General features: G+C 44.9%; 1 protein-coding gene across 1 annotated transcript in view; it reads left to right on the forward strand.

Annotated features, from left to right (window-relative positions):
- Positions 1 to 1,106: 1,106 nt before the first annotated feature.
- LOC126291810 (UDP-glucosyltransferase 2-like) overlaps positions 1,107 to 20,752 on the forward strand; it is a 146,239-nt gene continuing 126,593 nt past the window's right edge. Inside the window, exon 1 of the mRNA XM_049985506.1 lies at positions 1,107 to 1,174. The gene's annotated coding sequence lies outside the window, so the exon portion shown is untranslated. The remainder of the gene's footprint in view (positions 1,175 to 20,752) is intronic.

Genomic DNA, 20,752 nt, shown 5'->3' on the forward strand with positions numbered 1-20,752 from the left:
TAAAAAACTCTAAAATGGTGTCGCCTATGGTGTTCAACATCTAACGACATGGCTCTCTCCTCTATCGTCGTAAACCGCCCGTGCGTCTTCGTTGATACCACACACCACGTAGCCAAACACGACATGTGTAGGATTGATGGAGTACATCGAAAACGTTCAAAGAAGGACAGCACGTTTTGTATTGTCGCGAAATAACGGAGAGAGTGCCACAGCCGGCTGGTGTGGCCGAGCGGTTCTAGGCGCTACAGTCTGGAAACGCGCGACCGCTACGGTCGCAGTTTCGTACCCTGTCTTGGGCATGGTTGTGTGTGATGTCCTTAGGTTAGTTAGGTTTAAGTAGCTCTAAGTTCTAGGAGAGTGATGACGTCAGATGTTAAGTCCCATATTGCTCAGAGCCATTTGAACCATTTGAACCAGAGTGTCACAGAAATGATACAAGATTTGGGCTGGAAATCATTAGAAGATAGGCGTTTTTCGTTGCGACGGAATCTTCACACGCCTGCCGCGGCGGCCGTGCGGTTCTAGGTGTTTCAGTCCGGAACCGCGAGGCTGCTACGGTCGCAGGTTCGAATCCGGACTCTGGCATGGATGTGTGTGATGTCATTAGGTTAGTTAGTAGTTCTAAGTTCTAGGGGACTGATGACCTCAGATGTTAGGTCCCATAGTGCTTAGAGCCATTTGAACCATTCTCCTCCGAATGTGAAAATATTTTTTTGACGCCGATCTACATAGGGGGAGACGATCAAAATATCAAAATAAGGGAAGTCAGAGCTCGTACGGGAAGATATAGGTGTTCATTCTTTCCGGCGCGCTATACGAGATTGGAATAATAGAGAATTGTGAAGGTGGTTCGATGATCCCTCTGCCAGGCACTTAAACGTGATCTGCAGAGTATGCATGTAGACGCAGATGTAGATTTGACGTTACAGCGGCGACCCTGCCCGCGGCGAGCATGTCCTTTCGGTCACGAGTCAGCGCCTGACCTCGCACAGTGCGCTCCTAAACGTCCCGACCCGACGAATAGCGAACTGCCGACCCGTTTCGTAACACCCTTTCAAGGTCAGCCCGCTCGTCTGTCTATTTGAACGGCGGAGGCGGTCGTCTCAGCTCAGTGCGCCAACTCCACTGACGGCGAGACAACGGGGGACCGCAGAGAACGCTCGCAGGCACCAAGGTACCACTCGACACAATCTGCGTGGCGGAACTGTTTGCTTTCGCAGCAGCTCCTACACCACTCATTGAGCAACCGCGCTTGTTGTAGAGGAAGGTACATCTGCAGCATTTGCGTCAACAAACCCTTTCATGTTTGTATTAGGTAGTCAGTCTTCCGACTGCTTTGGCGTGGCCTGTCACTACGTCCTCTTCTGCACCAAACTTTTCTCCTCGTGATTAGGGCTATGCGTGAAGCGTTCGGTGAATCATCATCATCATCATTTAAGACTGATTATGCCTTTCAGCGTTCAGTCTGGAGCATAGGCCCCTTATAAAATTCCTCCATGTTTCCCTACTGGTGCCTCTACTGATGTTAAACCTATTACTTCAAAATCATTCTTAACCGAATCCAGGTACCTTCTCCTTGGTCAGCCCCGACTCCTCCTACCCTCTACTGCTGAACCCATGAGTCTCTTGGGTAACCTTGCTTCTCCCATGCGTGTAACACGACCCCACCACCTAAGCCTGTTCGCCCTGACTGCTACATCTATAGAGTTCATTCCCAGTTTTTCTTTGATTTCCTCATTGTGGACACCCTCCTGTCATTGTTCCTATCATCGGTGAATTCGAAAGTAAAATTCTATGTACCGACTTGACAGAAAATCTTAGGAAGTTCTGGTCTTACGTTGAATCAACAAGTGGCTCGAACAGCATATCCAGACACTCTGGGATGATGATGACATTGAAACAGAGGATGACACGCGTAAAGCTGAAATACTAAACACCTTTTTCCAAAGCTGTTTCACAGAGGAAGACCGCACTGCAGTTCCTTCTCTAAATCCTCGCAACAACGAAAAAATGGCTAACATCGAAATAAGTGTCCAAGGAATAGAAAAGCAACTAGAATCACTCAACAGAGGAAAGTCCACTGGACCTGACGGGATACCAACTCGATTCTACACAGAGTACGCGAAAGAGCTTGCCCCTTCTAACAGCCGTGTACCACAAGCCTCTAGAGGAACGGAAGGTTCCAAATGATTGGAAAAGTGCACAGGTAGTCCCAGTCTTCAAGAAGGGTCGTCCAGCAGATGCACAAAACTATAGACCTATATCTCTGACGTCGATCTACTGTAGAATTTTAGAACATGTTTTTTGCTCGCGTATCATGTCGTTTCTGGAAACCCATACTCCGTAGGAATCAACATGGATTCCAGAAACGGCGATCGTGTGAGACGCCACTCGCTTTAATTGTTCATGAGACCCAGAAAATATCAGATACAGGCTCCGAGGTAGCTGCCATTGTCCTTGACTTCCGGAAGGCGTTCGATACAGTCCCGCACTGTCACCTGATAAACAAATTTAGAGCCTACGGGATATCAGACCAGCTGTGTGGCTGGATTGAAGAGTTTTTAGTAAACAGAACGCAGCATGTTGTTCTCAATGGAGAGACATCTACAGACGCTAAAGTAACCTCTGGCGTGCCACAGGGGAGTGTTGTGGCACCATTGCTTTTCACAATATATATAAATGACCTAGTAGACAGTGTCGGAAGTTCCATGCGGCTTTTCGCGGATGATGCTGTACTATACAGAGAAATTGCAGCATTAGAAAATTGCAGCGAAGTGCAGGAAGATTTGCAGCGGTTAGGCACTTGGTGCAGGGAGTGGAAACTGACCCTTAACATAGACAAATGTAATATATTGCGAATACATAGAAAGAAGGATCCTTTATTGTATGATTATATGATAGCGGAACAAACACTGGTAGCAGTTACTTCTGTAAAATATCTGGGAGTACGCGTGCGGAACGATTTGAAGTGGAGTGACCACATAAAATAATTGTTGGTATGGCGGGTGCCAGGTTGAGATTTATTGGGAGAGTCCTTAGAAAATGTAGTCCACAACAAAGGAGGTGGCTTAACAAAACACTTATTCGACCTACGCTTGAATATTGTTCGTCAGTGTGGGATCGGTACCAGGTCGGGTTGACAGAAGAGATAGAGAAGATGCAAAGAAGAGCGGCGCTTTTCGTCACAGGGTTATTTGGTAAGCGTGATAGCGATGTTTAGCAAACTCAAGTGGCAGACTCTGCAAGAGAGGCGCTCTTTATCGTGGTGTAGCTTGCTGTCCAGGTTTCGAGAGGGTGCGTTGCTGGATGAGGTATCGAATATATTGCTTCGCCCTACTTATACCTCCCGAGGAGATGACGCATGTAAAATTAGAGAGATTCGAGCGCGCACGTAAGCATTCCGGCAGTCGTTCTTCCCGCGAACCATATGCGAGTGGAAGAGGAAAGGGAGATAATGACAGTAGTACGTAAAGTGCCCTCCGCCACACACCGTTGGGTGTCGTGCGGAGTATAAATGTAGATGTAGATGTAGATGTGGCAAACGCACCCGCGTCGGTCGTCTGTTGCCACAGCCCATCAACTCCATTCGCCACACTGTCCTAACGGATACGTTCCTCGTGCACTCCACATTGATTTCTAAGCTTATTTCACGCAGTATTGCTTGTCTGTTATCACTGACAAGTCAGCGGAAACGCTGTTGCTCTCGGTCGTCAAGTGAAGTGGTCAGAGGTAATACCTGAAATTTGGTACTCCCGCCACATTTTTGACTCTGTGGATCTCGAATTATTGAATGCCGTAAGGATGTCCAAAAACGGGCTTGCTGTGTGGGTACTGCGAACGGCTAAAAGCAAGGGGAAACTACAGCCATAATTTTTCCCGAGGGCATGCAGCATTATGTAAGGACGTGAACGTGGACGATAAATATTTTAGACAAGAAGAGAATAGAAGCTTTCGAAATGTGGTGCTATAGAAGAATCCTGAAGATTAGATCGGTAGATCACATAACTAGTGAGGAAATATTGAATAGAATTGGAGAGAAGATAAATTTGTTGCACAACTTGCCTAGAAGAAGAGATCGGTTGGTAGGGCATATTCTGAGGCATGAAGGGATGACCAATTTAGTATTGGAGGGCAGCGTGGCGGGTAAAAATCGTAAAGGGAGACCAGGAGATGAACACACGAAACAGATTCAAAAGGATGTAGGTTGCAGTAGGTACTGGGAGATGAAGAACCTTGCACAGGATAGGGTAGCGTGGAGAGCTCCATCAAACAAGTCTCTGGACTGAAGACCATAACAACAACAAGGATTTCCGAACTGAAATGTCGCATGCATCTATCTCCAACTACAATTCCGCATTCAAAATCTGTTAATTCCAGTCGTGCTGCCTTAAGCATGTTGCAGATCTCCTCACAAGGATCACCTGAGTAAAAATGAGAGCTCCGCCAATACACAGTCCTTTTGTAACTTGTATATGCGATAACGTCGCCGTGTGTATATGAGCATATCGGTATCCCACGACTTTTTGTCACTTCAGTTGAAACATGCCCTTAGAAAAATTTATAATTGTGCTCATAAACCTCTTACATTATATGATTTTCAAACAGCTGAACGTATTAAGACACTTCTCTCTTTACTTATTCTGGTCAGCACTAAACTGACACACACTCTTTTTATTTTTATTATTTTTTTTTTTTTTTAGCGCAAGCGCTGTTCACATTCAACTGCCCAACACTACAATAGTGAATATGCCAACAATGCAAACCAGCCACAGACTGCACACAGCACAGTCAATGATTGTCATACAGAGCGCTAGGTGGCGTTACCAACATAAAAACCTAAACAGCCTACTTACACAGTGTAAATGTGAAGAAAATATGATTGCACGATTAATTTATGAAATCGCCTTTGAATGAGATTTTCTATTTGGTTGACCTTGTTATCGATATAGAGGTATTTTGTTACTTTTTTTTCAGTGAAAATTATTTTCTGATGTACGTACCGCAGGTCTGGATCATTACATTTTGTACTCGCTATTTTTCAGGTGCTACAAACACATCTTTTTTTTAATAAGCAGCTAGATGAAAGATTTTTGGACTCGTGTATCACTCCACAGTGACGCTCTGGGCTTCACACATCAGACCAAGGGCAATTCAGTCAGCAGTCTCCGGCCTCGAAATCAGTTCAAGGGCGGCTCGCTCAGCCGTGATGGCCAGTGACCAGGCGCGAGATAAGTGGTCCTCACTGGAGCCTCCATCCACGATGCCGAATGCGATACTCGTATATCTTCCGAGGCAAGCAGCGACAAATCCCGCCTACGCAGCCGAGGTCGCTAAGGCCGCTATTACACTATCAAATTTCTTTGTCAAATATATTTGTCAAAGATATTTGATGGTGTAATAGGGAACTTTATCAAATGTCGTCCAATATTTGAACAAGTCTAGGGCGTCGCTGTAGATTTGATGAAAGAAGTCGCTTGTCTTCTGTTCACTGCAATGTGACATGTTACCACGTGGAGCGCTAGCATCGCTGCAGCGTCCTGTCGTCTGTAGTGTTTTTTATAAACATTGCTGGTAAATACAATTGGTGTGTACGGACAACTATAAAATTAATAGAGATGTATGAAGCTGATGGGGCGCTATACAACGTGAGGCGCCCTGAATACAAAAATAGATTAAGCAGATTTAGAGACCTAACCTGACCGAACCTAACCTAACCCTCTCCTGTAGCAAGGAATTGGAGTGTTATAGTGAGCCTCTCTTCTGCAGATATAGCAGTTCTTAAGTCAGTATTGTGCTTTCTCATATGAAGAAACACTTCACTGAGCATATACTGAAATGTATGCTACTTCATTCGTTAGTAACTGATGCACTACTTGACATCCTCCACTATAAGCTCATGTAACAAGTTTTGCTGATTGCTTTTATGCAAATGTGGTACAAGCAACTGCTGCGGTTAATAACAGTTTGTTGTTATCAGCCATCTTGAACTTTGACGAAAAATTTGATGACAATATAATACCCCTTTTTAGCGCCACGTCAAATATCTTTGTCAAATATATTTGAGGAATATTTGATCACATCTTTGATCAAATCTTCGACAAAGAAATTGGATAGTGTAATACTGGCCTAACGCACGTCTGTGCGCTGGCACTAGGTGCGGAGGTAAGCCAGTTCGAATCCTGGCGGTGGATGATATTATAGCCAGTACAAAGGGGGGTCGGGGTCGAAAACTTTCTAGCCTAACAAATGAGGAATGGTAAAAATTTCTTAATGACAATTAATTTTCGGGCAACGGCCTAGCCGCAGTGGATGCACCGGTTCCTGTGAGATCATCGAAGTTAAGCGCTGTCGGGCGTTGTCGGCACTTTGATAGGTGACCATCCAGGCCGCCATGCGCTGTTGCCATTTTTCGGGGTGCACTCAGCCTCGTGATGCCAATTGAGGAACTACTCGACCGAATAGTAGCGGCTTCGGCCAAGAATAACATCATAATGACCGGGAGAGCGGTGTGCTGCCCCACGCCCCTCCTATCCGCATCCTCCACCGATGATGACACGGCGGTCGGATGGTCCCGGTAGGCCACTCGTGGCCTGAAGACGGAGTGCAATTAATTTTTCAATATAATGCCCGTGTACAGTAATACACTCGCGGGCACACTCAAAAAACTTCTGAAAACCATTCAAATAAAAGGTCTTCGATTTCGAGTCCAACGAATCACCGATCGAGGTGGTGCAGTGGTTAGACACTGGACTCGCACTCGGGAAGACGACGGTTCAATTCCGCTTTAGGTTTTCCGTGATTTCCTTAAATCTTTCCAGGCAAATTCCGGGATGGTTCCTTTGAAAGGTCATGGCCGACTTCCTTCGCCATCCTTCCCTAATCCGATGAGACCGATGACCTCGCTGTCTGGTCTCCTTCCCCAACCCAACCCAACGAAGCGTTCACAGTATCCATTGCGTCATCATTGTCGAATCGTCGTACTTTGAGGCCTTTCTTTAGATTTGGGAAAATAAAAAAGTCCGATAGAGCCAAATCTGGAGAATATGGTGGATGACGTAACAATGTGAGCCCGCAGTCAGAGGTTCCAGTGTTACGAGAGTTTTGTACGCCAGTGCGTTATCCAGATGCGGAAGGTCTCCACGCACCAATTTTCCGTGCGCAGTAGGGTGTAGTAGTATAATGCATTGATAGTTACTCGGACACTTTGCGAGTAATCCACCATAATTAGCCCTTCTGCATCCCAGAAGACCGATGCCACCACATTACCGGCTGATTTTTGCACCCGGAATATTTTTTGGGGTTGGAGATGAAGGATGTTTCCATTGCTGTGACTTGTTTTGTCTCAGGATCAACGTGGTTGGAACGTCCGCATAGAAAAATTTATAAATGGCTGTGCTGATAAACCTCTTACATTATTTGATTTTCAAACAGCTGAGTAAAACTGAACGTACTCAGACATTTCTCTCTTTACTTATTCCGATCAACACTAAACTGATACACAATATTTTTAGCGCAACGCACTCTGACTTCCAATAATCCCTACAAAAGAATGGCCCTGACTAACAATAACCTATACCTTTCATCAATCACTTACCTAACAAAAATTTTCGTTACTCGAACTACGGCAATATAGCGAGTGCCAATACTGCCAGCTAAATAAAAGATTCTAACTACTGAAGGCACTAACTACTGATAGGCATAGTTAGCAAATGAAAGATTTTGATAGAGAACAAGCAATGTATTTACCTTAATAATGTTCAAAAATCATTTTATATCAGTTCATGACATCCATTCTTACAAATTTCCTTTTTCTGGCGGACACACGTCCAGATCGTCTGCTCTTAAAATTCTGCCATCTCTCTCCCCACATCCACCACTGCTGGCGGCTCACCTCCAACTGCGCAATGCTACGCGCTGTTCACATCCAACTGCCCAACTCTACAATAGCAAATATTCCAACAATGCAAACCAGCCACAGACTGCACACAGCACAGTCAGTGATTTTCATACATAGCGCTACGTGGCGTTACCAACATAAAAACCTAAACGGCCTATTTACATAGCCGTCATGTTCCCCACTAAAAATTTTACAAATTGTTTTGAGCAGTGGTCAAAACACATTTGCATTTTTTTTATATTAACGATACCAAATATATCAAATGCACACAATTATTGATACAATGTTGGTCAAAAGCAAAAATTGTTCTCGTAAAGACAGTGCTGAACATTCATCACAGTAGCAATTGCAGTTTTTTTCTCAAAGTTTGAGCAGTAAAAGAAAATGCACACGGAAGTAGTGGATTTTCATGCAGTCTTGAATCTGTAGTGTTGTCCTTCCAACGGAAAGACAGTGCTAACTCTTGACATGGAGACAGGTAATGGACCACAACAGAACAAACCAGCCACAGACTGCAGACAGCACAGGCAGTGATTTTCATACAGAGCGCTACGTGGTGTTACCAACATAAAACCCTAAACAGCCTACTTACGTAGCCGTCATGTTCCCCACTAAAAATTTTACAACTCTCGCTTCATCCATTGTCACATACTTTGCAAGAAAGTCGCCATCATCCGCTTCAAATTGACGGACGATTTCTTCACAACACTGCACAAGCTCCCGTCTCTGATCTAGATTCAAGTCTTTCAGGGCCACACCGAGATGAAACTTTCTGTATTCCCAAAATATCGAGATTCGAAACGTGGGTTCAATGTGCTGCAACGTTGTTCGACAGTCCTGCTAAATCGTATCGTGAATTGCAGTCGCCGACTCATCAGCGGCAACGGTGGCAAACCTTCCGCTCCCTGGCGCATCTTCCACACTCGTTCTTCCACGTTTGACGCCAGACGCACAGTTTTACATCTACATCCATTCTCCGCAAGCCACGTGACGGTGTGTAGCGGAGGGTACCCTGAGTACCCATATCGGTTCTCCCCTCTATTCCAGTCTCGTATTGTTCGTGGAAAGAAGGATTGTCGGTATGCTTCTGTGTGGGCCTAATCTCTCTATCCTCATGGCCTCTTCGCGAGATATGCATAGGAGGGAGCAATATACTGCTTGACTCTTCGGTGAAGGTATGTTCTCGGAGCTTTAACAAAAGCCCGTACCGAGCTACTGAGCGTCTCTCCTGCAGAGTCTTCCTCTGGAGTTTATCTATCATCTCCGTAACGCTTTCGCGATTACTAAATGATCCTGTAACGAAGCGCGCTGCTCTCCGTTGGATCTTCCCTATCTCTTCTATCAACCCTATCTGGTACGCATCCCACACTGTTGAGCAGTATTCAAGCAGTAGATGAACAAGCGTACTGTAACCTACTTCCTTTGTTGTCGGATTGCATTTCCTTAGGATTCTTCCAATGAATCTCAGTCTGGCATCTGCTTTACCGACGATCAACTTTATATGATCATTCCATTTCAAATCACTCCTAATGCGTACTCCCAGATAATTTATGGAATTAACTGCTTCCAGTTGCTGACCTGCTATTTTGTAGCTAAATGATAAGGGATCTATCTTTCTATGTATTCGCAGCACATTACACTTGTCTACATTGAGATTCAATTGCCATTCCCTGCACCGTGCGTCAATTCGCTGCAGATCCTCCTGCATTTCATTACAATTTTCATTGTTGCAACCTCTCGATACACCACAGCATCATCTGCAAAAAGCCTCAGTGAACATCCGATGTCATCCACCAGGTCATTTATGTATATTGTGAATAGCAACGGTCCTATGACACTCCCCTGCGGCACACCTGAAATCACTCTTACTTCTTCTCTCCATTGAGAACGACATGCTGCGTTCTGTTATCTAGGAACTCCTCAATCCAGTCACACAATTGATCTGATAGTCCGTATGCTCTTACTTTGTTCATTAAACGACTGTGGGAAACTGTGTCAAACGCCTTGCGGAAGTCAAAAAAACGGCATCTACCTGTGAACCCGTGTCTATGGCCCTCTGAGTCTCGTGGACGGATAGCGCGAGCTGGGTTTCACACGACCGTCTTTTTCGAAACCCATGCTGCTTCCTACGGAGTAGATTTCTAGTCTCCAGAAAAGTCATTATACTCGAACATAATACGTGTTCCAAAAATCTACAACTGATCGACGTTAGAGATATAGGTCTATAGTACTGCACATCTGTTCGACGTCCCTTCTTGAAAACGGGGATGACCTGTGCCCTTTTCCAGTCCTTTGGAACGCTTCGCTCTTTTAGAGACCTACAGTACACCGCTGCAAGAAGGGGGACAAGTTCCTTCGCGTACTCTGTGTATAATCGAACTGGTATCCCATCAGGTCCAGCGGCCTTTCCTCTTTTGAACGATTTTAATTGCTTCTCTATCCCTCTGTCGTCTATTTCGATATCTACCATTTTGCCATCTGTGCGTCAATCTAGAGAAGGAACTACGGTGCAGTCTTCCTCTGTGAAACAGCTTTGGAAGACATTTAGTATTTCGGCCTTTAGTCTGTCATCCTCTCTTTCAGTACCATTTTGGCCACTGTTGCATAAGGCGGAGGACTGTCCTTAAGTGTATTCCGCATGTCCTCCGCAATTCCTTCGGCGTCATTCCGTTCGAATGAAGATATTCAGTCACAGCACCGTTCTTGATTGTCTCCATACTCGCTATTTTCCTTACACTGCGATATACAACGCACGCTAGCGCCAAATTAACGAAGCTGGAGCCGCGAAATTTGACTATCACACCCACAAAGGGTCGCCGTAAAAGCAGGTGGTGTTGCTTGTGCGAGACATTACGGTAACTATCTCGCGCCAGAAACTTTTCACCGCTCCTCGTATTTCCATACCGTTCCTGTCCACCAGTCTTTGCACCGATGGCTTGGATTAAATTCCAAACCTCTCCACGGTGCGCTACTAAGTGAGGGCATGTCATACTCTGGATGGTGATACGTGTGTTGGATGGAGACTTAGGGCTGCGTTCACAATCACACCAAGATCTGTCGTCAGACGGTGTTGCTAGAGATGGTCTAGTAAAATTGGCCACCAGCTTAGTCACAGTGCGTTAGATATCCTCCGTCAGTTTTTGGGGCAGCCAAGGACATTAGGTTTGGTTATGTTGGAATCTATTCTACGTGTAGATTTTAACCTCTTAGGGTGGGAAGGATGGTACGATACATCTGTGCTGGAAGACGAGTCCTCCAACGCCGCTCCTTCTATTAAAAAGATGGCAAATACACGTGAACCGGATGTACCTGTCCTCAGTTATTGGTATTAGGAAACAAGTTTTAGATACAGGGTGACAACTGCTGAAATACAGGGTGGTCCATTGATAGTGACAGTGCCCGATATATCACGAAATAAGCGTCAAACGAAAAAACTGCAAAGAACGAAACTAGTCTCGCTTGAAGGGGGAAACCATATGGCGCTATGGTTGGCCCGCTAGACGGCGCTGCCATAAGTCAAACGGACATCAACTGCGGTTTTTTTTTAGGAACTCCGATTTTTTATTACATTTTCATGCAGTACGTAAAGAAATATGAATGTTTTAGTTGGACCACTTTTTTCGCTTTGTGATAGATGGCGCTGTAATAGTCACAAACGTAAGTACGTGGTATCACGTAATATTCCGCCAGTGCGAGCGGTATTTGCTACGTCATTCATTACCCGTGTTAAAATGGACCCTTTACCAATTGCGGAAAAGGTCGATATTGTGTTCATGTGTGGCTATTGTGATGAAAATGCAAAAGGGGAGTGTGCTATGTATGCTGCTCGGTATCCTGGACGACATCATCCAAAGTGTCCGGACCCTTCGATGGATAGTTACGTTATTTAAGGAAACAGGAAAAGTTCAGTCGCATGTGAAACGTCAACCACGACCTGCAACAAAAGATAATGTCGAAGTAGGTGTTTTAGCTGATGTCGCGGCTAATCCGCATATCAGTAGCAGACAAATTGAGCCGAGAATCGGGAATCTCAACACGTCGGTGTTGAGAATGCTACATCAACATCGATAGCACCGATACCATATTTGTATGCACCAGGAATTGCACGGCGACGGCTTTGAACGTCGTGTACAGTTCGGCCACTGGGCACAAGAGAAATTGCGGGACGATGACAGATTTTTTGCACGCGTTCTATTTAGCGACGAAGCGTCATTCACCAACAGCGGTAACGTAGACCGGCATAATATGCACTATTAGGGAACGAAAAATCCACAATGGCTGCAACAAGTAGAACATCAGCGGCCTTGGCGGGTTAATGTATGGTGCGGCATTATGGGAGGAGGGATAATTGGCCCCCATTTTATCGATGGCAATCTAAATGGTGCAATGTATACTGATTTCCTACGTAATGTTCTACCGATGTTACTACAAGATGTTTCACTGCATGACAGAATGGCGATGTACTTCCAACATGATGGATGTCCGGGACATAGCTCGCGTGCGGTTGAAGCGGTATGGATTAGCATATTTCATGACAGGTGGATTGGTCCTCGAAGCACCATGCCATGGCCCGCACGTTCACCAGATCTGACGTAACCAGATTTCTTTCTGTGGGGAAAGTTGAAGGATATTTACTACCGTGATCCACCGACAACGCCTGACAACATGCTTCAGCGCATTCTCAATGCATCTGCGAACATTACGGAAGGCGAACTACTCGCTGTTGAGATCAATGTCGTTACACGCATTCCCAAATGTACTGAGATTGATAGATATCATTTTGAGCATTTATTGCATTAATGTGGTATTTACTGGTAATCACGCTGCAACAGCAAGCGTTCTCAGAAATGATAAGTTCACAAAGATACATGTATCACATTGGAACAACCGAAATAAAATGTTCAAAAGTACCTACGTCCTTATAAAACTTACCTGTTACCAACTGTTGGTCTAAAATTGTGAGCCATATGTCTGTGACTATTTCAAAGCCGTCTATCACAAAGCGAAAAAAGTGGTCCAACTAAAACATTAATTTCTTTAAGTACTACGCGAATATGTAATTGAAAATGAAGGTTTCTATTTTTAAAGAAAGCAGTTGATACCCAGTTGACCTATGGCAGCGCCATCTAGCGGGCCAACCATAGCGCCATCTGTGTTCCCCCTTCAAGCTGGACAAATTTTTATTCTTTGTAGTTTTTTCGTTCGACGCTTATTTCGTGAGATATTTGGCCCGGTCACGATCAATGGACCACCCTGTATTTGAAATAAAATTAGCATTACTTCCGAACAGTTTGCGTTAGGACGTTCCAACTACACGGTTGGCCGCGGGGCATGATGGGAATTAGAATGTAAATACGACCTGGTTTAGCGACGAAGCCCACTTTCACTTTGATGGGTAAGATAATAAGCAAAATTGGCGCATTTGGAAGACAGTGAATCCGCAAAATGTGGATCGAGAAATCTTTTCACCCTCAATGGGTAACTCTGTGGTGTGCAGTATCTGGTCACGGCATAATCGGTGCGATGTTTCTTGATGGCACGGTGACTCTCGAACGTGACGTGAAGGTTTCGGAAGTTGATGCCATACCCATTATCCAAAGTGAACGCTGATTTGGACAAGACGTGGTTCACGCAAGACTGAACTCGACCCCATCGTAACAGGAGATTGTTTGATGTTCTGGAGCAGCGTTTTGGGGATCTCATTGTGGTTCTGGGGTACCCAGAGGCCACTGGTATGGGCGTCGATTGGCTTCCATGTTCTCCGTATATGAACACATGCAGCTCCTTTTTGTTGGACTATATTAAAGACAAAGATGTACAGCAATAACCCCAAAACCATTTCTGAGCTGAAAACAGATATTCAGGAGGTTATCGACAGCATCGATGTTCCGAAACTTTAGCAGGTCATGCAGAATTTGGCTACTCGTCTGCGGAACATCATCGGCAATGATGACAGGCACATCGAACATGTCATAACCTAAATCTGAATATCTGTAGTGACGTTTACATGTTGAATAAAGTCTGTGCACGCCCTGTTTTGTAACTATTTTACGTTTTTTTTCATATACTGTAGTTGAATAATTGTCACCCTGTCTATGTGAGATGAATGAAGAACCGTTATGTTACATACTGGTCATGATTCGTTATGACCTTGAAAAGCAAAATTACAAACATTGCGTTTTGCTGAATTTGAATTGAAGGTTGTTTTGCGTTAGGTGACCGAACAAGTAGGTCATCGGTCTCATCGCATTTGGGAAGGATGAGGAAGGAAATCAGCCGTTCCTTTTTTTTTTCTTTCTTTCTTCAAAGGAACCATCCCGTCATTTACCTGAAGCGATTTAAGGAAATCACGGATGGTCGAACGCAGGACTGAACAGTCGTCCTCCCGAATGCGAGTCCAGTGTGCTAACCACTGCGCCACCTCGCTCGGTTGGCTGAATTTATTTGAAGATGTGCAGACATATTTCAGTTGATGTACAATGACTGTCATCCAGCGTAAGTCTGAAGGCCAGACACAGATTTTAGAATAAGATAGTCTGAACACCTAAACCACTGAAAAGTGGAAAGTCATACACCACACTTGCAAACCACTCGATATGACGGAATCAGCATCCAGCTGGCATAAGAAGGCCAGCAAGTAGTAGGATGACAACAGTTTGTACACGGCTAATGCCCAGCTACCACGACACAAGGAAGATTCACTACACTAAGTTTCACCAAAAGATACGTCACCCCTCACATGTGAACAAATTATTTTTTGAGGTTATAGTTAGGCCTAAAATAGCCGAACATTTTCCCTACTTGTGGTTTCCGAACTGCGAGGTGTTTAAGAAAAGTAAAGGTACTGACTACACTGCGAGTAATCTGACAATGCAGGGTTGTTCTGGGCGAATGGACTGGACCGCCCGTTCCAACAAATTAAATCTCATCCAGCACGAACGGAATGCGTGGAAGAGACGAACTGTAGCCCGTCCACATGCACCAACGGCCGTTCAAACAGTTGTCAACCGCCCTGGTGGAGGAATGCAACTCCTTACCGACCTTGTGGCCGGCGTAGCAGCGCGTTGTAGAGCGTGCACTGTTGTCCACGATGATTAGACATCATATTCAGAATCATGTCACACCTTTTGTAATAGCCTGCTGCCGTCACAACTAGCCAGTCACCTCAGTATTTCTCGCATCTCGTGGTCTTGCGGTAGCGTCCTCGCTTCTCACGCCCGGGTTCCCGGGTTCGATTCCCGGCGGGGTTAGGGATTTTCTCTGCCTCGTGATGGCTGGGTGTTGTGTGCTATCCTTACGTTAGTTAGGTTTAAGCAGTTCTAAGTTCTAGGGCACTGATGACCATAGATGTTAAGTCCCATAGTGCTCAGAGCCATTTTGAACCTCAGTGTAGTAAGCACTCCGTCTTCAGACCACAAGAGGCCCATCGAGACCATCCGACCGCCGTATCATCCTCAGCTGATGATGCAGATAGGAGGGGCGTGTGGTCAGCACACCGCTCTCGCGGTCGTTAAGAAGGTTTTCTGCGACCGGAGACACTACTATTCGGTCGAGTAGCTCCTCAATTTGCATCACGCGGCTGAGTGCACACCGAAAAGTGGCAACAGCGCATGGCGATCCGGACGGTCACCCATCCCATTGGCTGCCACGCCCAACAGAGCTTAACTTCGGTGCGCTGGCGGGAACCGGTGTATCCACTGCGGCAAGGCCGTTGCCCACCTCAGTGTAATAATTGTCTTTAAATGAAATTGTCATTTCCGTTCGTCTCATGGCGTCTTTCCTTCGGTTATCTTCTCTATTGTACCAGTTCTGCCTGTGTAAGGTCCACGTTTCCTCGAACTGTTTCACGTGGCAATGACACATTATTTGAAAGCTACTTTCGATCTTAACTTTTGCACGCCGCTGTATCGTAAAGATTTCTTGGAGCTGCTTCTTCTTAATGAACCGTATTGGTCGAATGCGCGAATTATTTGACACGGAGAGCGAAGCGTAAGAGATTCGTCGCTGTAGAGACACTGCACTTGAAGACGGCTTGCTCCGTGCCACGAGTGCGTGCAGCTGCCTAGTTGTCTTCCACCTGTACAGGCCGCGGGCAGTTCACCAAGGTCGTTCCCATAAACGAAAACTCTGAAGTTAATTACAGACTAGACCATTTGCGAAACAGCAAAGTGGATGAGGGATTATAACATGCAAACTGCTTGTACATCCTGCAGGCTATGTTTCCTCACGCAAAGATATCTCACGTTTCAGAGTATGCACATTACAACTGCTACACAAAGAAGAAATGCAGATGATGAATGGGTATTCATTGGACAAATGTATTATACTGTAACTGATATGTGATTACATTTTCACTCAATTTGGGTGCATAGATCCTCAGAAATAAGTACCCAGAACAACCACCTCTGGCCATAATATCGGCCTTGATGGGCCTGGGCATTGAGAAACAGAGCTTGGATGGCGTGTACAGGTACAGTTGCCGATGCAGCTTCAACACGTTACCACAGTTCATCAAGAGTAGTGAGTGGCGTATTGTGACGAGCCAGTTGCTCGGCAATCATTGAACAGACGTTTTCAATTGGTGCGAGATCTGACGAATGTACTGGCCAGGGCAGCAGTCGAACAATTTATGTATCCAGAAAGGCCCGTACAGGACCTGCAACATGCAGTTGTGCATTATCCTACTGAAATGTAGGGTTTCGCAGGGATCGAATGAAGGGTAGAGCCACGGATCGAAACACATCTGAATTGTAGCGTCCACTGTTCAAAGTGCCGTCAATGCGAACAAGAGGTGACCGAGACGTGTAAGCAATGGCACCCCATACCATCACGCAGGGTGATACGCCAGTATGGCGATGAAGAATACACGCCTCCAATGTACGTTCACCGCGATGTCGCCAAACACTGATGCGACCATCGTGATGCTGTAAACAGAACCTGGATTCATCCGACAAAATGACGTTTTGCCATTCGTGCACTCAGGTTCGTCGTTGAGTACACCATCGCAGGCGCTCCTTTCTGATGCAGCGTCAAAGGTAACCGCAGCCGTGGTCTCCGAGCTGATAGTCCATGGTGCTGCAAACGTCGTCGAACTGTTCGTGCAGATGGTTGTTGTCTTGCAAACGTCCCCACCTGTTGACTTAGGGACCGAGACATGGCTGCACGATTCGTTACAGCCGTGCTGATAAGTTGCCTCTCATCTCGACTGCTAGTGATACGAGGCCGTTGGGATCCAGCACGACGTTCCGTATTACCCTCCTGAACCCACCGATTCCATATTCTGCTAACAGTCATTGGATCTCGACCAACGCGAGCAGCAATGTCGCGATACGATAAACCGCAATCGCGACAGGCAACAATCCGACCTTGATCAAAGTCGGAAACGTGACGGTACGCATTTCTCCCTCTTACACGAGGCATCACAACAACGTTTCACCAGGCAACGCCGGTCAGCTGCTGTTTGTGTATGAGAAATCGGTTGGAAACTTTCCTCATGTCAGCACGTTGTAGGTGTCGCCACCGGCGCCAACCTAGTGTGAATGCTCTGAAAAGCTAATCATTTGCGTATCACAGCATCTTCTTCCTGTCTGTTAACTTTCGCATCTGTAGCACGTCATCTTCGTGGTGTAGCAATGTTAATGGCCAGTAGTGTATAATTAACTACTCGTGTTCTAACATTCTGCAACTTTCAAAAATAGCATCATTTCCGAAAAATGTGTATCGACAGAATGCCGGTTAGTGTGCTACTGAACATTACCATGCCAACAAAATAAGTTGTGCCAATAAGAATTGAAAGAAAGACGAATGTGGATTTTATGTCGATGTGCAGCAGTATTTTCGAATATTTGCGTTCAAATATTATGAATTACTTCGAAAAAAACGGTGTATTGACACACCATCAACATGGATTTAGAAAACATCGTTATTGTGAAACACAAATTGCTCTTTACTCGCAAGAAGTGTTGAGTGCTATCGACAAGGGATTTCAAACTGATTCTGTATTTTCCGGAAGGCTTTTGACACTGATTCACACAAGCTGCTTGTAGTGGAATACGTGCCTATTGAATATCGTGTCAGTTATGTGACTGGATTCGTTATTTCCTCTCAGAGGAGTCACAATTCGTGGTAACTGACGGAAAGTCATCGAGTAAAATATAAGTGATTTCTGAATTTTCCTGCTGTACCTGATCTATATAAACGATTTAGGAGACAATCTGAGCAGCCGTGTTAGGTTGTTTGCAGAGGATGCTGTCGCTTATCGACTAATAAAGTCGTCAAAAGTTCAAGACGATTTAGAAAAGATATCTAATGGTGTGAAAAGTGGCAGTTGACCCTGAATAACGAAAAGTGTGAGGTCATTCACATGAGTGCTAAAAGGAACTCGTTAAACTTCGGTTACACGATAAATCAGTCTAATCTAAAACTCTTGAACTCAGCTAGATACCTAGGTATTACAAGTACGAACAACTGAAATTGGAAGGAACACATAGAAAATGTTGTGGGGAAGGCTAATCAAAGACTGCGTTTTATTGGCAGGACACTTAGGAAATGTGACAGACCTACTAAGGAGACTGCCTACACTACGCCTGTCCGTCCTCTTTTTAGAACACTGCTGCGCGGTGTGGGATCCTTACCAGATAGGACTGACGGAGTACATCGGAAAAGTTCAAAGAAGGGCAGCACGTTTTGGATCGTCGCGAAATAGCGGAGAGTGTGCCACTAAAATGATACAAGATTTGTGATGGACATCATTAAAACAAAGGCGTTTTTCGTTGCGGAGGAACCTTCTCACGAAATTCCAATCACTAATTTTCTCTTCCGAATGCGAAAATGTTTGTACATAGGCAAAAGCGATCACCATAATAAAATAAGGGAAATCAGAGCTCGTACCGAAAGATATATGTGTTCGTTCTTTCCGTGCCCTATATGAAAGAACTGTGAAGGTGGTTCGATGCAAACGGTTAATAAATGATTTGATAGTATATCATCATTATACTAAACATCCTGCAGTCATTCAAACTCAAAAGTAATATATTAACTGCAACACGTAATGCGTTAGTGACGGAGGAACTATACTTCACATTACCGTTCGCTCTCTTCAGTTTCACTAAACATTTCTTTCTAACAAACAAGACCTCTTACTAGAAACATAGAAACATAATAAGGGCAATGAAGTTAAAATCTTCTGGGTTATTAGGCCGCGTCGTGTTTCTTCTAAAATGTTCGACGTTTCGACCCCTCTGCTGGGATCTTCCTCAGGATCTTGTGGTGTCCACTACTGCTAGAACACTGTCAGAGACGAGTGTCGCGTCCACTTATAAAGGGGAAATTTTCTGGCGTTCGTGCTGGAGAAGTGATGGTATTTGTTAAAATTCATATGGCTACCACTGGTGGGCCACAGTCATAGGCTAATATAGAAGAAGGTAGCTTATCTCCTCTGGACACCATTGGCGGTCATTGTCATTCGATAGAAAGGCACTATTCCACACTATGCAGGAGAAGGGTTATTGTTTGAAATTCCTGCTACTGCTAGTGGTTAGTCGTCATCAGTGGCTACTAAACGGACAGAGCAAGAGAGGGGGAATGTTTACCCAAAATATTATTATCCGTCGAGGTGACTTGCAGCGCCTTCTTTATTCCGCTACCACACCGCGGCCGCGTATTTACTTCCTTGATGGCGGGGAGCAACGATGCCGGAAGCCGATAGCCGTCTTCTAAATTGAAATCAGATGCATTCTTAGAAATTTCAACCGCTTCTCGGACCTTCCTTCTATAAATGTATGTTTCTTTAGCCAGTACACGTACGTTATTAAAATCGATGTCAGAACCACAGTTCTGGTGATGTTTCGCTACTGCCAATTCTTATAAGTGGACGCGACACTCGTCTCTGGCAGTGTTCCAACAGTAGTGGACACCAAAAGATCCTGAGGAAGATCCCAGCAGAAGGGTCGAAACGTCGAACATTTTAGAAGAAACATGACGCGGCCTAGTAACCCAGAAGATTTTAACTTCAGTGACACCGGCCACGGAAGCCTGCAGACTTACATAATAAGGGCACATTAACATCATCAGAGTTACCGGTAAGTAGAACAGATCAAACAATCACCGTCTGAACAGCCTTGCAGTCCCAATGGTACCGACCGGCCGCCGTGTCATCCTCACACTAAAGGCGTCACCGGATGCGGATATGGAGTAGCAGCACAAGGCTCTGATGGCCGTTGTCAGTTATCGTGAACGGTGCCTCTACTTCTTAATCAGGTAGCTCCCCAATTGGCCTGACGAGGCCCGAGTACACCCAACACCGACTCAAAGGAAGGCCTCGGCGCTTGTTGGTGACGTCCCGTCAGCTAGGCAAGGCAAACGCCAGGTCTGTTGCTGGCAGAAACGCCTGGGCATGGTTATCACTATAAATCTCTTATTTTTTGACAGAATGTTTGGTATTGTTTTGAATTCTGCAGTTTTATTTAGATGAAATATTTTCGCACTATCGTAAAACTTCAAATGAACATCATAGTTCTGTATTACTGAATCCTGTCGAAGCAAACGTAGATCAATATGGGAAGATGCTTTGACCCATTGCAAGCTTCGGAAATTTTACATTCAAGTAACTATATTTACTTGATCCATTTTGCTATATAAACTTACCCCAACCCCCTACAATAAACTCGTTTCTTTTATTTATTTATTTATTTTCGTTTGACATCGTCGCTGGAAATGTGAACAAATTTACATGTGTAAATGTTCAACTGTTGCCAGTCATTAGATTATAGTCGTTTGCAACGAAAGGAATTCTAAACAGGAAACAAAATAGCTTCATACATCGAAAATACTGCTGAGCTTAAACTTTTTTAAACA

This window comes from Schistocerca gregaria, chromosome 9 (genome assembly GCF_023897955.1).
Source record: "Schistocerca gregaria isolate iqSchGreg1 chromosome 9, iqSchGreg1.2, whole genome shotgun sequence".
Lineage (NCBI taxonomy): Eukaryota > Metazoa > Arthropoda > Insecta > Orthoptera > Acrididae > Schistocerca > Schistocerca gregaria.